The 19,469-nt window shown below is 37.9% G+C and overlaps 1 long non-coding RNA gene across 3 annotated transcripts in view; it reads left to right on the top strand.

The window, feature by feature from the left end:
* LOC139033286 (uncharacterized) overlaps positions 1 to 19,469 on the top strand; it is a 54,164-nt gene that overhangs the window by 22,051 nt on the left and 12,644 nt on the right. For 2 of the 3 annotated variants that reach the window (XR_011485892.1, XR_011485890.1), the window contains one exon: positions 12,997 to 13,088. This is a non-coding gene — a long non-coding RNA (uncharacterized lncRNA). Of the gene's footprint in view, positions 1 to 3,758; positions 3,896 to 12,996; positions 13,089 to 19,469 lie in introns of all 3 variants that reach the window. The other variant, XR_011485891.1, reaches the window with a different exon arrangement.

Here is a 19,469-nt window from a genome sequence, read left to right as displayed (position 1 = left end):
CTGGGGACTTAATGCCAGAAATATTTGGGAAAAATTTAAGAAGAGTTATTTTTAACTTCCGCAGAGCAGATGGGAGTGAAGTCAGAGATATACTATTTTGTGATTGCGCTTGTGAGCCCATATTATCCATAAGCTGCTTTGACAAAAGTAATCTGGTTTACTTTAAGGGAAGTCCCAATCAAAGCTATACTAAATTAAACATTATCAAATATATTTTTGTAAACATTTCCCCACCAACTATGTAAGCATTAGCATTTTTATATTATAGTTGTGCAAGCAATCTTCAGGTACATGCTGATAAAGATTCAAACAATACAGAAGTTAAATGTTATGATTGCTAATCTTTCTCCAGCTGCCACCCAGTTACATTACCCAACAAGAGGTAACCATAATGAACAGTTTAGTGGTTTCTTTCAAAAAACTTTCTATGCTTATATATATATACACACATATATATATGCTTTTTGATATACTTTTTTTTTGCTTTTTGACATACTTTTATATACCATGTGTAAATTGTTAAAAAGCATATAGAAAAAAGAATATATAAGCAGACAAAAACATATAGACAAAGGCATATATATTTTAATATTTATTTATAATATATGTAAATACACATATAGAGTTTTTGATAAATTAAATCATTGATCTGCATATCGCTTTTCTGAAAATATAACTATAAACCAGAGGCATTTTTCTGTGTCAGTGAATCTTCTTTTTTCAACACATGCATATATTCCATTATATGATCCATTATGAGTATCTTGTGATATGTTTAATCTGTCCTCTATGGATGGGAATTTATTTTTATTTTTACATTTTTACTTTGTATACCTATCTAAGTGTGTCTGAAGACTAGGTCTCTAGAAGAGGGATTGCAGGGTTGAAGAATGCATTTAATATTTTGTTAGATGTATAACCAGATTGTCCTCTAAGAAGAATGTACATTCTCACCAATAGTATTTGAGAGGCTGTCTTCCTTACACCCTCACCAACACTGGATATCTATCATCAATCTTTTTTATCTTTGCCAACAAAGTGGGTGAGAATTGGCATTTTATTATTGTTTAATTTGTTGTTTCTCCAGTATTAGCAATATGAAATATTTTTCATCTGTTTAATATTTACAGTTTTTTCTATGAGTTATCTGTTGACAACAGATAATTCTTTACTGTTCTCTGATGTGTTATTTGTTTTTTTCTCACCAATTTGTAGGGACCCTTCATATATATTAAGTATTAATCCTTTCCTTACATAATAGAAAAACTTCCTTCCTACTCTGTTACTTGTTTTTTAACTTTGTTTCTTTTGTTGCACAGAAATTTAAAATTTTTTTGTAATCAAACCTGTAAATCTTTTGAATTTGGAGTTTGGAGTCTTGCTAAGAAAGGCCCTCCCAACTGAAGATTATGTAAAAATATTCTACTGTATTTTATTTTACTACATAATTTTTCTTTTGTGTTTTCTTTCTTTTTTCTACTTTATTATTACTTAAATATTTAAACTATTAAATACATATTATATATATGATGATAATTATATATATTACATTTTAAAAAACCATAGCCATAACAATAAAATAAACCTAGATATATGTCATCTGACTTAAGAATAGAACATCATCAATACCTTAGAAGGCCCCCGTGTGGATCCTCCTCACTTGTGTCCCCTTCCCTCACCACCAGAGATAATCACTATCTTGCTTTTTGTTTTAAACATTTGGTTTTTCCTATGTATATTAAACACATATGTGTAATGAATTTTGTTTAATTTTGAAAAATTGAGTAGTAAGCACTAATCTCACTGTATTAAGAATGGGCAATATTGCCATTATTAAATAAACTTCATAGGAAGTCTCTGGGGCATAGCCTGTCTTCAGCTTTCCTGAGAGTTTATAGGAATCCTTTCTAAGGGAATTCTTGGGCAAAATCTTATGTGAGTTTTGTTGTGTTACACAATGGTGTGCTAGAGCTAGCTTGTACTGGCTGATGATTACATTTTCAGGAAATTGATCTTATGTGGACAGCTTGAAATTGGCCCTAAGGAAAATATTTATATCATGAAAATTGACAGACTTTAAACTCAAAGCTTTTTCTTTTGTTTAAAAAATATTTTGGAGAGCCAGCAAACCACTTGTCCTAAGAAACACAGGACTCACAACAGAAAGGGTATTTGGCGATGATAGAATAGTATGGATCAGGTTTTGAACATTCTGCAAAAAGATGACCAGAGGGAATGGCTGCCCTATATTTTTAAAACTCACCATGGCTAATTCTCAGTTCTCAGGGTCAAAGCATTTAGACAATACTACAAAGCTACAGTATTCAAAACAGTATGGTATTGGCACTAAAAACAGACATAGATCAATGAAACAGAATAGAGAGCCCAGAAATAAACCCACACACCTACTGTCAATTAATCTTTGACAAAGGAGGCAAGAATATACAATGGGAAAAAGACAGTCTCTTCAGCAAATGGTGTTGGGAAAGTTGGACAGCCACATGTAAATCAATGAAGTTAGAACACTCCCTCACACCATAAACAAAAATAAACTCAAAATGGCTTAAAGAATTCAATATAAGACATGACACCGTAAAACTCCTAGAATAGGCGAAACATTCTCTGACATAAGTCATAGCAATATTTTCTTAGTATGCCAAAGCAATAGAAATAAAAGCAGAAATAAACAATGGGATCTAGTCAAACTTATAAGCTTTAACACAGTAAAAGAAACCATCAACACAATGAAATGACAACCCATGGACTGGGAGAAAATATTTGCAAACAATGCAACCAACAAGGGGTTAATTTCCAAAATATACAAACAGCTCATACAACTCAATAACAGAAAAACAGAACTACAATACCAGAAATCAAAGCTACAATGAGGTATCACCTCACACTGGTCAGAATGGCCATCATTAAAAAGTCTACAAATAATAAATGCTGGAGAGAGTGTGGAGAAAATGGTGGGAATGTATACTGATGGTGGGAACATAAATAGGTACAGCTGCTGTGGAGAACAGTATCAGTTCAGTTCAGTCACTCAGTTGTGTCCAACTCTTTGTGACCCCATGGACTGCAGCACGCTAGGCTTCCCTGTCCATCACCAACTCCTGGAGTTTACTCAAACTCATGTCCATTGAGTTGGTGATGCCATCCAACCATCTCATCCTCTGTCGTCCCCTTCTCCTCCCACCTTCAATCTTTCCCAGCATCAGGGTCTTTTCAGATGGGTCAGTTCTTCGCATCAGGTGGCCAAAGTATTGGAGTTTCAGCTTCAGCATCAGTCCTTCCAATGAATATTCAGGACTGATTTCCTTTAGGATGGACTGGTTGGATCACCTTGCTGTCCGAGGGACTCTCAAGAGTCTTCTATAACACCACAGAAAAAAAGTATCAATTCTTTGGCGCTCAGCTTTCTTTAGAGTCCAACTCTCACATCCATACGTGACTACTGGAAAAACCATACCTTTGACTAGATGGACCTTTGTTGGCAAAGTAATGTCTCTGCTTTTTAATATGCTGTCTAGGTTGGTCATAACTTTTCTTCTAAGGAGTAAGTGTCTTTTAATTTCATGGCTGCAGTCACCATCTGCAGTGATTTTGGAGCCCCCCAAAATAAAGTCTGTCACTGTTTCCATTGTTTCCCCATCTATTTGCCATGAAGTGATGGGACCAGATGCCATGATCTTAGTTTTCTGAATGTTGAGTTTTAAGCCAACTTTTTCACTCTCCTCTTTCACTTTCATCAAGAGGCTCTTTAGTTCCTCTTCGCTTTCTGCTGTAAGAGTGGTGTCATCTCCCCAATGTTCATCGCAGCACTGTTTGTAATAGCCAGGACATGGAAGCAACCTAGATGCCCATCAGCAGACGAATGGATAAGAAAGCTATGGTACATACACACAATGGAATATTACTCAGCCATTAAAAAGAATTCATTTGAATCAGTTCTAATGAGATGGATGAAACTGGAACCCATTATACAGAGTGAAGTAAGCCAGAAAGATAAACACCAATACAGTATACTAATGCATATATATGGAATTTTAAAAGATGGTAATGATAACCCTATATGCAAAACAGAAAAAGAGACACAGATGTACAGAACAGACTTTTGGACTCTGTGGGAGAAGGCGAGGGTGGGATGTTCTGAGAGAATAGCATTGAAACAAGTATACTATCAAGGGTGAAACAGATCACCAGCCCAGGTTGGATGCATGAGACAAGTGCTCAGGGCTGGTACACTGGGAAGACCCAGAGGGGTGGGATGAGGAGGGAGGCGGGAGGGGGGATTGGGATGGGGAACTCATGTAAATCCATGGCTGCTTCATGTCAATGTATGGCAAAAACCACTACAATATTGTAAAGTTTAAAAAGAAATGAAAAAAAAGAGTGGTGTCATCTGCATATCTGAGGTTATTGATATTTCTCCCGGCAATCTTGATTCCAGCTTGTGCTTCATCCAGCCCAGCGTTTCTCATGATGTACTCTGCATATAAGTTAAATAAGCAGGGTGACAATATACAGCCTTGACGTACTCCTTTCCCATTTGGAACCAGTCTGTTGTTCCATGTCCAGTTCTAACTGTTGCTTCTTGACCTGCATACAGATTTCTCAGGAGGCAGGTCAGGTGGTCTGGTATTCCCATCTCTTTTAAGAATTTTCCACAGTTTGTTGTGATCCACACAGTCAAAGGCTTTGGCATAGTCAATAAAGCAGAAGTAGATGTTTTTCTGGAACTCTCTTGCTTTTTTGATGATCCAACGGATGTTGGCAATTTGATCTCTGGTTCCTCTGCCTTTTCTAAATCCAGCTTGAACATCTGGAAGTTCATGGTTCACATACTGTTGAAGCCTGGCTTGGAGAATTTTGAGCATTACTTTGCTAGTGTGTGAGATGAGTGCAACTGTGCGGTAGTTTGAGCATTCTTTGGGATTGCCTTTCTTTGGGATTGGAATGAAAACTGACCTTTTCCAGTCCTGTGGCCACTGCTGAGTTTTCCAAATTTGCTGGCATATTGAGTGCAGCACTTTCACAGCATCATCTTTTAGGATTTGAAATAGCTCAACTGGAATTCCATCACCTCCACTAGCTTTGTTTGTAGTGATGCTTCCTAAGGCCCACTTGACTTCGCATTCCAGGATGTCTGGCTCTAGGTGAGTGATCACACCATCGTGGTTATCTGGTCATGAAGATCTTTTTTGTATAGTTCTTCTGTGTATTCTTGCCACCTTTTCTTAATCTCTTCTGCTTCTGTTAGGTCCTTACCATTTTCTGTCCTTTATTGTGCCCATCTTTGCTAAGATGTTCCCTTGGTATCTCTAATTTTCTTGAAGAGAAAATTCTTCAAGAGAGAAATTTTCTCAAAAGAGAAAATTCTTTTCTTTCCCATTCTATTGTTTTCCTCTATTTCTTTGCACTGATCACTGAGAAAGGCTTTCTTATCTCTCCTTGCTATTCTTTGGAACTCTGCATTCAGATGGGTCTATCTTTCTTTTCTCCTTTGCCTTTTGCTTCTCTTCTTTTCACAGCTATTTGTAAGGTCTCCTCAGACAACCATTTTGCCTTTTTGCATTTCTTTTTCTTGGGGATGGTCTTGATCACTGCCTCCTGTACAATGTCACAAACCTCTGTCCATAGTTCTTCAGGTGCTCTGTCTATCAGATCTAATCCCTTGAATCTATTTGTCACTTCCACTGTATAATCATAAGGGATTTGATTTAGGTCATACCTGAATGGTCTAGTGGTTTTCTTTACTTTCTTCAGTTTAAGTCTGAATTTGGCAATAAGGAGTTCATGATCTGAGCCACAGTCAGCTCCTGGTCTTGTTTTTGCTGACTGTATAGGAGCTTCTCCATCTTTGACTGCAAAGAATATAATCAATTTGATTTTGGTATTGACCATCTGGTGATTCCATGTGTAGGGAATCTTCTCTTGTGTTGTTGGAAGAGGGTATTTGCTATGACCCAATGTGTTCCCTTGGCAAAACTCTTATTAGACTTTGCCCTGCTTCATTCTGTGCTCCTAGGTCAAATTGGCCTGTTACTCCAGGTGTTTCTTGACTTCCTTCTTTTGCATTCCAGTCTCCTATAATGAAAAGGACATCTTTTTTTGGGTGTTAGTTCTAGAAGGTCTTGTAGGTCTTCACAGAACTGTTCAACTTCAACTTCTTCAGCATTACTGGTTGGGGCATAGACTTGGATTACTGTGATGTTGAATGGTTTGCCTTGGAAATGAACAGAGATCATTCTGTTGTTTTTGAGATTGCATCCAAGTACTGCATTTTGGACTCTTTTGTTGACTATGATGGCTACTCCATTTCTTCTAAGGGATTCTTGCCCACAGTAGTAGATATGATGGCCATCTGAGTTAAATTCACCCATTCCAGTCCATTTTAGTTTGCTGATTCCTAAAATGTTGATGTTTACTCTTGCCATCTCCTGTTTGACCACTTCCAATTTGCCTTGATTCATGGACCTAACATTCCAGGTTCCTATGCAATATTGCTCTTTACAGCATCAGACTTTACTTCCATCACCAGTCACATCCACAACTGGGTGTTGTTTTTGCTTTGGCTCCGTCTCTTCATTCTTTCTGGAGTTATTTCTCCACTGATCTCCAGTAGCATATTGGGCACCTACTGACCTGGGGAGTTCATCTTTCAGTGTCCTATCTTTTTGTCTTTTCATACTGTTCATGGGGTTCTCAAGGCAAGAATACTGAAGTGGTTGCCATTCCCTTCTCCAGTGGACCATGTTTTGTCAGAACTCTCCACCATGACCCGTCTGTCTTGGGTGGCCCTACATGGCATGGCTCATAGTTTCATTGAGTTAGACAAGGCTGTGGTCCATGTGATCAGATTGGTTAGTTTTCTGTGATTGTTTTCATTCTGTCTGCCCTCTGATGGAGAAGGATAAGAGGCTTATGGAAGCTTCCTGATGGGAGAGACTGACTGAGGGGGAAACTGGGTCTTGTTCTGATGGGCGGGGCCATGCTCAGTAAATCTTTAATCCAATTTTCTGTTGATGGGTGGGGCTGTGTTCCCTCCCTGTTGTTTGACCTGAGGCCAAACTATGGTGGAGGTAATGAAGATAATGGTGACCTCCTTCAAAAGGTCCCATGCATGCACTGCTACACTCAGTGCCCCCAACCCTGCAGCAGGCCACCACCGACCCACGCCTCCACCAGAGACTCCTGGACACTCACAGGCAAGTCTGGGTCAGTCTCTTGTGGGGTCACTGCTCCTTTCTCCTGGGTCCTGGTGCACACAAGGTTCTGTTTGTGCCCTCCAAGAGTCTGTTTCCCCAGTCCTGTGTAAGTTCTGGTGGTTCTGTGCAAGTTCTGGTGGCTCTATGGTGGGGTTAATGGCGACCTCCTCCAAGAGGGCTTATGCCATACCCAGGTCTACTGCACCCAGAGCCCCTGCCCCTGCAGCAGTCCACTGCTGACCCATACCTCCACAGGAGACACTCAAACACAGTTCTGTCTCAGTCTCTGTGGGGTCTCTGGGTCCTGGTGCACACAAGGTTTGTTTGAGCCCTCTGAGTGTCTCTGGCGGGTATCAGGGCTTCCCTGATAGCTCAGTTGGTAAAGAATCCGCCTGCAATGCAGGAGACCCTGGTTCGATTCCTGGGTCGGGAAGATCCACTGGAGAAGGGATAGGCTACCCACTCCAGTATTCTTGGGCTTCCCTTGTGGCTCAGCTGGTAAAGAATCCACCTGCAATGTGGGAGACCTGGGTTTGATCCCTGGGTTGGGAAGATCCCCTGGAGAAGGGAAAGGCTACCCACTCCAGTATTCTGGCCTGGAGAATTCCATGGACTGTATAGTCCATGGGGTCACAAAGAGTCAGAGAATAGTATGGAAGTTCCTTAAAAAACTAAAAGTAGGACTCTCATATGATGATCCAGCAATACTGTTCCTGGGCATATATCCAGAGAAAATTAACTCAAAAAGATATGCACCCCAGTGTTCATAGCAGCACTATTTACAATAGCCAAAACTTGGAAACACCTATGTCTATCAGCAGATGAATGGATAAAGATGTAGTATATCTATATATATAATGAAGTATTAGTCATAAAAAGACTGAAATAGTGCCATTTGCAGCAAGAAGGATGGACCTTAGAGATTATCATATGAAATGAAATAAGTCAGATAAAGACAAATATTATATGGTATCACTTATATGTGGAATCTAAAAAATAGTACAAATGAACTTATTTATAAAACAGACTTTGAAAACAAACTTATGGTTCCCAAAGGGAAATGGGGGGTAGAGATAAATTGGGAGTATGAAATTAATAGAAACACACCACCATATATAAAATAGATAAACAACAAGGACCTACTGTATAGCACAGGGAACTACATTCAATATCTTGTAGTAATCTATAATGGAAAGAATTAAAATGAATATATTTGCATATATATGTATAATGGAATCACTCTGCTGTACACCTGAAACTAACACTATTATAAATCACTATTATAAACACTATTTTTTTAAGATTTATTTATTATTTTTATTTATTGCTGCACTGTGAGGCATGTGGGATCTTAGTTCTCTGACCAGGGATCAAACCCACGCCCCCTGCATCCAGAAGGCAGATTCTTAACCACTGGACCACCAGGGAAGTCCCTATAAACACTATTATAAATCAACTATACTTCAAAAAAAAGAATAGGTCAAATCATAACATTTCTGTGTGCACACGCACATGTGTGTGTGTGTGTGTGTGTGTGTGTGTGCGCGCGTGTTGGGCATGGGGAGATGAGAATCTCAAGCATTATTTGAGCTCTTACCTGTTTGAAATGTCTTTACTCTTCACTTGATTTTTGGCTGAATATAGAATTTCAGTTTGGAAATAATTCTCCTTCAGAATTTTGAAGGCATTGTTCTATTGTCCTTGAATTGCCAGTTTTACATTGAGAGGTGATTCAGTGATAGTGATTACAGATTTAGGTTATGGCAGTGAAGTGGGCAGCTGAGGCAGCCTGGAGAAAAGCACCATTGGATGTGACGTAGATCAAGGAACTGATTGACTAGAGGGGGTTCAGTGATCATCCATGTGAATACCAAAGTCACCAAGAACAACAGCAGTAGATCTGGAGAGCAAGATTAAGACTGATGGCAAAGTCATCACTGTTGGGGCTAGATGACAGCAGCAAGGTGTGAAGCTGGTGATTTTTAAGCAGGAATGGATTAGAAATGGCTGTGAGAGCAGGGGCAACATGGAGGGCACTTTATCTCCAACTCTAGTGGTGTGATTTGTGTAAAACAGGTGCACCCTCCACTTGAGAGGGCTGTAGGGAAAGCAGTGTGCTCAGGGGAGTGTGAGGTTTTAGTGAGAACAGGAGGGTGAAGGGAACATTTTAAGGAAGAGACTGAGAATATGACAGAGCTTAAGACTGACACAAACGGAGTTCCAGAGGACACAGAAGAAGAACTAGGGAGGTTGTAAAAGATAGTGAGAGATTTGGTTATTTTAGAAAAGGAAGAGAGCTGTTATGAGAATTAACATAAAAGTTATAATAAAGGAGAGGTTTGGATTGGTGTGACAGAAGGAAATAGGGTATGTCAGGCACACTATACAATTACTGGATGTTGGGGTATGTAAATGTAAAATTCTAATATAAACTTGAATATGTAATTGACATTTTTATAGATTTTAATGTAGAGCTTTAATAGTCAATAACAATTTGCCTTCTGAAAAGCTCAAAGCAATTTATAATCACTGTCACCAGTAGGATTTAAGAGAGTCCACTTCTCCATACTTTCATCAGTGGCATTGCATGCATGCTAAGTTGCTTCAGTTGTGTCCGACTCTGTGCGACCCTATGGACAGCAGCCCACCAGGCTCCTCTGTCCACGGGATTCTCTAGGCAAGAATACTGGAGTGGGTTGCCATTTCCTCCTCCATCAGTGGCACTGGATATGCATTAACAAGTGTTTGATTGTTTTCATTTTTGCCAACCTGAGTAAAAAGAAAAGATCTCATTGTTTTTATTTGCGTAAATTGATTACTGGTGAGGTTGAACGTTTTGAAAATGTGTACTTCTTATCTTTGAATTGCCTGTTTATACCTATTTTTCAAAATTCTCTTCTCCTATTGATTTTTTGGAATTCTTTATCCTTTACATATATTAATCCTTTAATTTGTTAGTGTATTTTATCCAAATAGTACTTATTAGTATCTTATTAAAACACTTGATTTTTATTTATGCAGTCATTTGTTGTACAATTTTAAATTTATCTGCAGTCAGATCTATAATTTTTTCATTTTATAATTTCTGTGTTTTGTGAGTTGCTTAGAAAACTTTTCCTATTTCAGTGTTTTCATGAGTCTTGTTTTTTCTTCTATATTTTCTTTTAGATCTTCAATCCACCTGGAATTTTTTTTTAATTTTTAAAAGTTTATTTATTTTTAATTGGAGGATAATTGCTTTACAATGTTGTGTTGGTTTCTGCCATACAACAACATGAATCAGCCATAGGTATACATATGTCCTCTCTCTCTTGAATCTCCCTCCCACCTCCCACCCTGTCCCACCCCTGAAACTTATTTTTGTATGTGGTATAAGGTAGAGATTCTAATTCCACCCCCCCCAAAGAATAGAAAACTGTACTAACCTTATTTGCTGAATAATCATTTTCTTCCTCTCTGATTTGAAATTTCACTGTTACCACATACTAAATCCCCGTAAAAAAATAAAAATACAAAAATAAAAATAAATCCCCAGATGTGCATAATATGCTTTGAAATTGCATTCATCACTGTTCCTTTATATAAATTTTGCTTTCTTGTGAAGCAAGTCCATTATCATTATTCCTCTTTTTCAAAACTTTCTGGGATATGTTCTTCCAGAGGAATTTTGGAATTAACTTTTAACATTTCCAAACATTTCTTTATGTTTTTGATTAAAATTGTGTTAATTTATATATTAATTATAGAAAGAATTAGGTTTTTGATTCAAATTGTGTTAGATTTATATATTAATTTTAGGAAAAATTGTTTTATTTAGACTGCTTATTCTAAATAATACAAGTTCCTCCAGGAACTTGGTATATTTTTCCGTTTTTAAAAATTTTCTTTTATGTGCATCAGTGAAGTTTTATGATTTTCTTCATATAGATTTTACACATTTTTTCCTAAGTATTTTATAGTTTTGCTATTATTATGAATAGGTTTTTTTAAATTGTATTTTTGATTAATTATTTTCATTATATTGAAAGCAGTTGATTTTGTGTGTTCATCTTTTATCCTGGTGTCTATAATTTTATTGACTTTTATTCTTTCCCAGTTAGACCATCATATCATCAGCAAATAATGTCAGTATTTAGCACTCACTTCTTCTTCTTCTTCTTTGTTTTTTACTAAGACTAGTGTGGGGAAAATGGGTATCTTTTTCTTGTCACTTAATCCTGATAGCCTCAATGATAGATGAATGCTAAGTCTGCATCTCTTGCAGTTTAAATTCAGATTTGGGTTTGAAATGTTGGATAGATGTATTCTAATCATTCAGGTTCAAAATCTTAATCATCCTTGATTTTCTCCTTATGTCTTTCCTCTCTCCCACTATTTTGTTCAGAAAATTCTCTCAATTTGGTCTCTATTCATTGTTGTAACACACATCTCCTCCTCTCTATTCTTACTGTTACCTCCTTCCATCTAATTTACAAACTATTATTTAGGACCTTCAGTTTTTAAGTACAGGATATAGAGGTGCAAATGTAAATAACACAAAGTTCCTGCTCTTGAGTTCACAAGAAATGGATGATGGTTCTTAAACTTAACTAACTGTAATACAATGCAGTAGATGCTATAAGAACTTTTGGTTTTGTTGTTTGGTTGCTAAGTCATGTCCGACTCTTGCAACCCCATGAACTGTAGCCTGCCAGGCTCCTCTGTCCATGGGATTCTCCAGGCAAGAATACTGGAGTGGGTTGCCATTCCTTTCTCCAGGGGATCTTCCCGACTCAGGAATTGAACCAGGGTCTCCTGCATTGCAGGCATATTCTTTACCAACAGAACCGTGAGGGAAGTCTGTGGGCTTCCCTTGTGGCTCAGTTGGTAAAGAATCCGCCTGCAATGTGGGAGACCTGGGTTTGATCCCTGGGTTGGGAAGATCCCTGGAGAAGGGAAAGGCTACCCACTCCAGTATTCTGGCCTAGAGAATTCCATGGACTGTATAGTCCATGGGATCACAAAGAGTCAGACATGACTGAGTGACTATAAGAACTACACGTATACTAACTACAGTAGCCCAGAGGAGGAAATGATTATTTCTGCTTTATGCTAAATCAGAAAGGGTTGACATTTGAGCTGAATCCTGAAGAATAAGTATAAATTTTTTTTCAAGTGCAAAAGGAGAGGGAGAAGAGGCATTTCTGGTAGAGGAAATAGTATGAATATATGTTATATATTATTCAACAAGCATCTACTGAGTGTTGACTATGTGTCAAGCATTGTACTGGGTATGCAGCTTTGAGAAGCTCTTACTCTTGTAGGAGATACACAAATAATCACAATAAGAAATTATGGGGGATATAGGTTATTCATTTTTAGAACTGTCAGTTCACTCAATGAAGATTTCCTTTTGGCCAATAATTTGCAGATAGAAGCAATATATACACAATACTAAACAGTCTTAGCCAAATTTGACAAATTTCTCAAAATGTACTTATGACTGGGTTCGGACCAGATTTTTTTCTTCCTCAAGGCATTACTTCATTTCTGGATTGGGGCAGGGGGATTTGTTTAGCAATGAAATGACAGGACTGAGTTCATTTATTTGTTTATTTAACCAGCAATAATTTATTGAGGGCCTGTTGTGTACCACATATTGTTAGACTTTGGGGATACACAGAGAGATAAGAGAGAGCCCTTCCCTAAGAGAGTGCTGCCATCAAATGGGTTCAGTAGCACACTAAAATATAATTAAAAAACAGTGAATTAAAAACTGTAATAAATTTCATATTCTGTATTATAGGAGGATGTATGCAAGATATTTAACCCAGTCTTTGGGGAGAAGCTACCTGGGACCAGGGAAGATTTCCTGGAGGTGATGACACTTGAACTGAGGTTGGTTTTAATAACTTAGGAGCACGTTGATGTAGGGTAGGCAAGGCTAAAGGCAAAGGACAATAGGGATTTCAGTTGCCGGCATGTTGTGGCTGCAGCCAGGGACTAGGTAAAAGCCTGCTGTCTTCTTGAGAAGGTTTGTTGGTAGGGTTACTAGGGTGGAGGTGGAAAACTGGGGGAACTCCAGTGATTGGTTGATGCCCTTAATAATAGTTCAGGGGGGTTTCCACTCCAAGATAACTGATACTTTGTCCAGCATCCTGAAGATGTCTCAGCCAAAGGGAATTTGTCCTTTGCATGTCTAAGTTTTTTTAAAACAAACATCTCTAGGTTGGCTGAAGAATGTTACTGTGACAGCTAAGATGCAGGTAGTTCTACAGACTAGTGACACCCTGTACTGCTGAGACTCAAAGGACAGCCAGTGGCCGGGGGCCCAGCCTTGACTACCATGAGGACATCTTGGGAAGGAGAAGGGAGTGAAACTTTGAAAACTAGGCATTTACCCAAAGGAGATTATTTGAAATAGAAAAATATTATTTTTTAAACTTAATGAGTTACAGATATCTTTAATTGACAAATTTATATCTGTATGCCTCCTGTATCATCTGGAAGAATAAGGATATTAAAGAAACTTTAGATATAAAAAAATAAAGTGGCTACACATATTTGCTCAATATGAACTGTAAAGTATAAATTTCTTGTTCATATCCTTTAATCTAGTAGTTTATTCCAAAGAAATTATTTTAATGGGTCCAAACATATACACTCATATACACACATATACACAACTAAATGTTCATCACAGTATTGCCTTAAAAATTGAAAATTGAAAACAAGCTAAATGTTTCATCATCTGAGGAATGGTTACAGTATAATAAATCTACACAGTGAGTATTAATAAGCCTTAGTTTAGTAACTCTTCAGTCATTACAAAGAATAAGAGAAGTCAATGTGTATCAGGATGGGAAAGACATTTGAATCATATTGTTAGGAGATAAAGTCAGGATGAAGAATATTATATATAGGATAATCTCATTTATATAAAAGTGTATAGTGATCAGGGGCTTCCCTGGTGGCTCAGTGATGAAGAATCTGCTTGCCAATGCAGGAGACACAAGAGATGTGGGTTCAGTCCCTGGGTTGGGAAGATCCCCTGGAGAAGGGCATGGCAACCCACTCCAGTATTCTTGCCTGGAGAACTCCATGGACAGAGGAGCCTAGTGGGCTACAGTCCATGGGGTCACAGAAGAGTCAGACATGACTTAGCAACTAAACCACCACCACCACATATAGTGATCTATATTCTCATAGAAAGATACCCATATTCTACAGGAAAATTAAAAAGATTTTATCACTAAACATAGAGTGTGATCCCTTATTTGTTTAAACTGTATATAATATAAAACTTGTATGTGTGTATTTACACATACACACAGAAGAAGGTTTCCAAGTATTTACAGCAAATTGTTAGCAGTGATTATCAATGGATGGTGAGATTAAGTAAGAATTTCATTCTTATTTATATGTTTCTCTATTTCCTGATGCTTTCCCCCAGTGAGCTAATATTATTTTTATAATTAGAAAAATTAACATGTTTATTTCCTTTTGAAAACAAAAATGTATATATTTAGTGACATAAAAATGTTTTTAATGTATTAATATAGTGCATGCATGCATGCTTAGTCACTCAGTTGTGTACCAATCTTTGCGACTCCATGGATGGTAGCCCACCAGGCTCCCCTGTTCATGGGATTCTCCAGGCACAGAATACTGGAGTGGGTTGCCATGCCCTTCTCCAGGGGATCTTCCCAACCCAGGGATCAAACCCAGGTCTTGCATTGCAGGTGGCGGATACTTTACCACCTGAGCCACCAGGGAATAAAAGAACAGATTACTAAAAAGTTGTGATTTAACATTTGTTCTTATAGAAATGTTATAAAAATTAGTACATGTGCACATAAGTAGGATATATACCAAAATATCTAGAGTGGTTATCTATGGATCTTGGGATTAGCAACGATTTTTATATATTTTTATTTTTGATTAATCTATTTTCTAATTTTCCTCTAATATATTTCATGAAATTAAGGGGGAAAACCCCCCATAAAGTACCATCAAGTTCCAGCCTGCTTGAAGGAGAGCTAGAGTACCTAGTTGGTAGATTTGAGGTGGTTGATGTGTCTTGCGGGGAAAATGTGCTCATGCTGGACTAGCTGCCTGATGCAAGGCCCATTGCAAAATGAAAATGCTTCTTTTCAAAAGCAAGGGGAAAATTGCTGTTAAAGGTACTAAAATACAAAGCTTTTTTTCTTTGTTCCACATACCTTCTCTCCTCATGAACATGATCTATTGTCCCATTGGACTTCACTTACAAAACATAATTCAAAGATAAAATCATGAAGAATTTCAAGATGGTTCTGGATACAGTTGGCTAGGAACACCCATGAAACTGTGGCAGTGTCTTTTCCTATCAGCTGCAGAACAACTTGGAGTGCCATGCTTAGGATTCAGATCAGGCTTCTCTAGTCCAGGCTCCACTTTGCAAAGCTAATAGTTACTTTTCCAAAGTGTGTCTTTGGAATCCATTTCTATCTATCCTTATCTCCACTAAAGACTCATGTTTATTAGGGGTAGTGCTGACCCAACCAATTGTCCCTTTATTTGTGGGCTATGTGGTTTCCAAACAGTGACTGTGGTTCTGTTTTGAACAAAGGAACCTGGCCCATCAATGTTTAGTGAGAACTTTACCCAACTCTATCAACTTTTTCTTCCTTACTTTGGAGGTAGTTTCTAAGCTTTGACTTCAGCCTCATACAAAAGTCTATTCTGTCTTGCTGCCTTTTAACTCAGTACTCCTTACCCCAATTCTAGAGCATTCCCTGCTATTTCCTGACAGCAGGACTGGAGATTCCCCAGGTCCAAGCAGCTAGTGGCAGCTTTCCTGGTCTGCCATTCTGGCTCAATAAGATGGATGCAGGCTGAGTATGGAAAGGAGACAGAAATGAAAGGATCTTGAGTTGAGGAACCCTAGGGAGAGGATTCTGTAGAAAGAAATGGGATGGGGACAATAGAAAAGTGAAGAAATAGAACATAGTTTGAGGTAAGGGAAAGGTGGTTGAAAAAGAGGAGCAAGGACTCTAGAGGTCTGGAGAAATGTGGCAAGGTTTAATCTTGGGGATATATTAAAAATAAATGCCAAGCGAAGGATTCAAATTGTGGTATATTTAAAGTATTTACTTACATTTAAAGAACTGATGCTTTCAAATTGTGGTGCTGGAGAAGACTCTTGAGAGTCCCTTGGACAGCAAGAGATCAAACCAGTCAATCCTAAAGGAAATCAACCCTGAATATTCACTGGAAGGACTGATGCTGAAGCTGAAGCTCCAATACTTTGGTCACCTGATATGAAGAGCTGACTCACTGGAAAAGACCCTGATGCTGGGAAAGATTGAGGGCAGGAGGAGAAGAAGGGATTGAGATGAGATAATTGGATGGCGTCACCAACTCAAAGGACATGAATTTCAGCAGACTCAGGGAGATGGTGAAGGATAGGGAAGCCTTGTGTGCTGCAGTCCTTGGGGGCGCAAAGAGTCAGACAAAACTTAGCAACAGAACAACAACAACACATTTAAGAAGTTGTTTTTTCTTAACATGGACAATATTGTGCATGGACAATAATATTCTGAAATATTATTCAGAATAATTCCTGGGTTTATACAAAATAAGGGTTTATAGTATGTTACATAGGCACATATTGGAGATGAAACACAAGGTTAAACTTACATGATGAATATTTTTTTTTAAAGTTTTAATTGTGGTAAAATATGCGTAGCAAAATTTACCACCTTAACCAGTGTTATGTGTACAGTTCAGGCATGTTAAGTACATTCACATTCTTGTGCAACCAATCTCCAGAACTCTTCATCTTGTGAAACGGAAACTTTATACCCACTAAACAACAGCTCACCATTTCCCCCACCCCCACAAGTCCCTAATTAACCACCATCCTACTTTCTGTTTCTATGAATTTGACTACTTTAGATACCTCATATAAGTGGAGTCATATGGTATTTGTCTTCTGTAACTGGCTTATTTTATTTATCATAATGTCCTTAAGCTTAATCCATGCTGTAGTATGTGCCACAATTTCCTTCCTTTTTTTAAAGGCTGAATAATATGCCACTGTATGTATATAGGGTTTCCCTGGTGGCTCAGATAGTAAAGAATCTGCCTGCAATGCAGGAGACCCAGGTTTGATCCCTGATGGTTGGGAAGATTCCCTGGAGAAGAGAATGGCTACCCATTCCAGTATTCTTGCCTGGAGAGCTCCAGGGATGAAGGAACCTGGTGGGCTGTCACATTTTGTTTATTCATTTGTCTATCGATGGACATTTGGGTTGCTTCCATCTGCTGCTGTGAACATGGGTGTGTAAATACCTCTTTGAGACTCTGCTTTCAATTCTTTTAGATATATATCAAAGTGAGATTGCTAGATTATTTGGCAGTTTTAGTTTTAAATTTTTGAGAAATTTCCACATTGTTTTCCATAGTGGTTGCACCATTTTACAATACTGTAAACATGTACTATGGTTCCAGTTTCTCCACATCCTCACCAACATTTCTGTTTTTCTTATAGTAGCCATGCTAATGGATATGAGGTGACATTCATTCCAGTTTGCTGCTGAGTATTATTCCATAGTATGAGTGTAACACGATTTAGCTATCTACCTGTTGAAGGACATCTGAGTTATTTCTAGTTTTTGACTATTATGAATAAAACTGCTATAAACATTCTTGCATAGGTTTTTGTGTGAACATAACTTTTCATTTCCCTGGGATAGATGCCCGGGAGTGCAATTGCCGAGTCATATAATGGTTGCATGTTTAGTTTTTTCAGAAATTACCAAACTGTTTTCCAGAGCAGCTGTACCATTTTACATCCCCACCAGCAATGTCTGAATAATAGTCTTTTTACATCCTTGCTAGTATTTGGATGTTGCCATTATTTTTTATTTTTGCCCTTCTTATAGTAGTAATATCTCACCCTTTTGATTTTCATCTCCCTAGTGGCTAATGATTTTATTTTAAAAATTTATTTATCTACTTTTGGTTGAGCTGGGTCTTCGTTGCTGCTCAGGGGCTTTCTCTAGTTGCGGTGAGCGGGGACTAATCTTTGTTACAGTACTCAGGCTTCTCATTATGGTGGCTTCTCGTTGCTGAGCTCTAGATGCACGGGCTTCAGTAGTTACAGCATGCAGGCTCAGCAGTTGAGGCTTGCAAGGCCTAGAGCATCAGTAATTGTGGCACATGGGCTTAGTTGCTCTGCAGCATGTGGAATCTTCCTGGATCAGGGATTGAATCTGTGTCCCCTGAAGTGACAGGTGAATTCCTATCCACTGTATTACCAGGAAAATCCAGCTAATGACTTTTAACATATTTTCATGTACTTCTTTGTGATATGTTTATCCTCTTTGGTGAAATGCCTCTTCAATGTCTTTTGCCCATTTTTCTAATACTGTTGAGTTTTCAGAGTTTTTAAAAAAATCTATGCCGTATATTAGTCCTTTGGAATATCTTCTTCCATTCTGTAGCTTCTCTTTTCATGTTCTTAATTGGAACTTTCACAGGGCAAAAGGTTTTCATTTTGGTGAAGCCCAACTTACCAATTTTTTCTTTTATGGATCCTGCTTTTGATGTCAAATCTAAGAATGTCTTGCCTACCCCAGATTCCGATGATTTTCTCATAAAAGTTTTATAGTTTTATTTTTAAATACCTGATATATTTTTAGTTAATATTTGTATAAGGCATGAGACTTAGATTGAGTTTCATTTTTTGCTGATGGATGACCAGTTGCTCTATCATCATTTGTTAAAAAGTCTATGTTTCTTCCATTGGGTTGCCTTTGCACCTCTATCAAAACTCAGTTGGGCATATTTGTGTGGAGCTAGTTCTGGGTTCTCTATTTTATTTCATTGGTCTATGTGTTCTATCCCTCCACCAATATTACACAGTCCTGATTACTATAGCATTATAATAAGTTTTAAAATCATGTAGACTGATTCTCCCCACTTTACTCTTGTTCAAAGTTGTTTTAGCTATTCTAGTTACTTTGTTTTTCTATGTAATTATGGAATAATCTTGTTTAGATCTATAAGAAATTTTGTTTAGATTTTGATAAGTTAGGTAGGTTTAGTTGTTCAGTCATGTCCAACTCTTGCAACCCCATGGACTGTAGCCTGCCAGACTCTTCTGTCCATAGGATTTCACCAGGCAAGAATACTGGAGTGCATTGCCATTTCCTTCTACATTAAAACTGTATATCAGTTTGGGAGAGGTTTGACTTCTTTACTATGTTGAGTCTTCTAAGCCATGAACGTATG

This window comes from Odocoileus virginianus, unplaced genomic scaffold (genome assembly GCF_023699985.2).
Source record: "Odocoileus virginianus isolate 20LAN1187 ecotype Illinois unplaced genomic scaffold, Ovbor_1.2 Unplaced_Scaffold_1, whole genome shotgun sequence".
Lineage (NCBI taxonomy): Eukaryota > Metazoa > Chordata > Mammalia > Artiodactyla > Cervidae > Odocoileus > Odocoileus virginianus.
The sequence above is the reverse complement of the archived record's forward strand: the minus strand, read 5'-3'. Positions and strand labels throughout refer to the sequence as shown.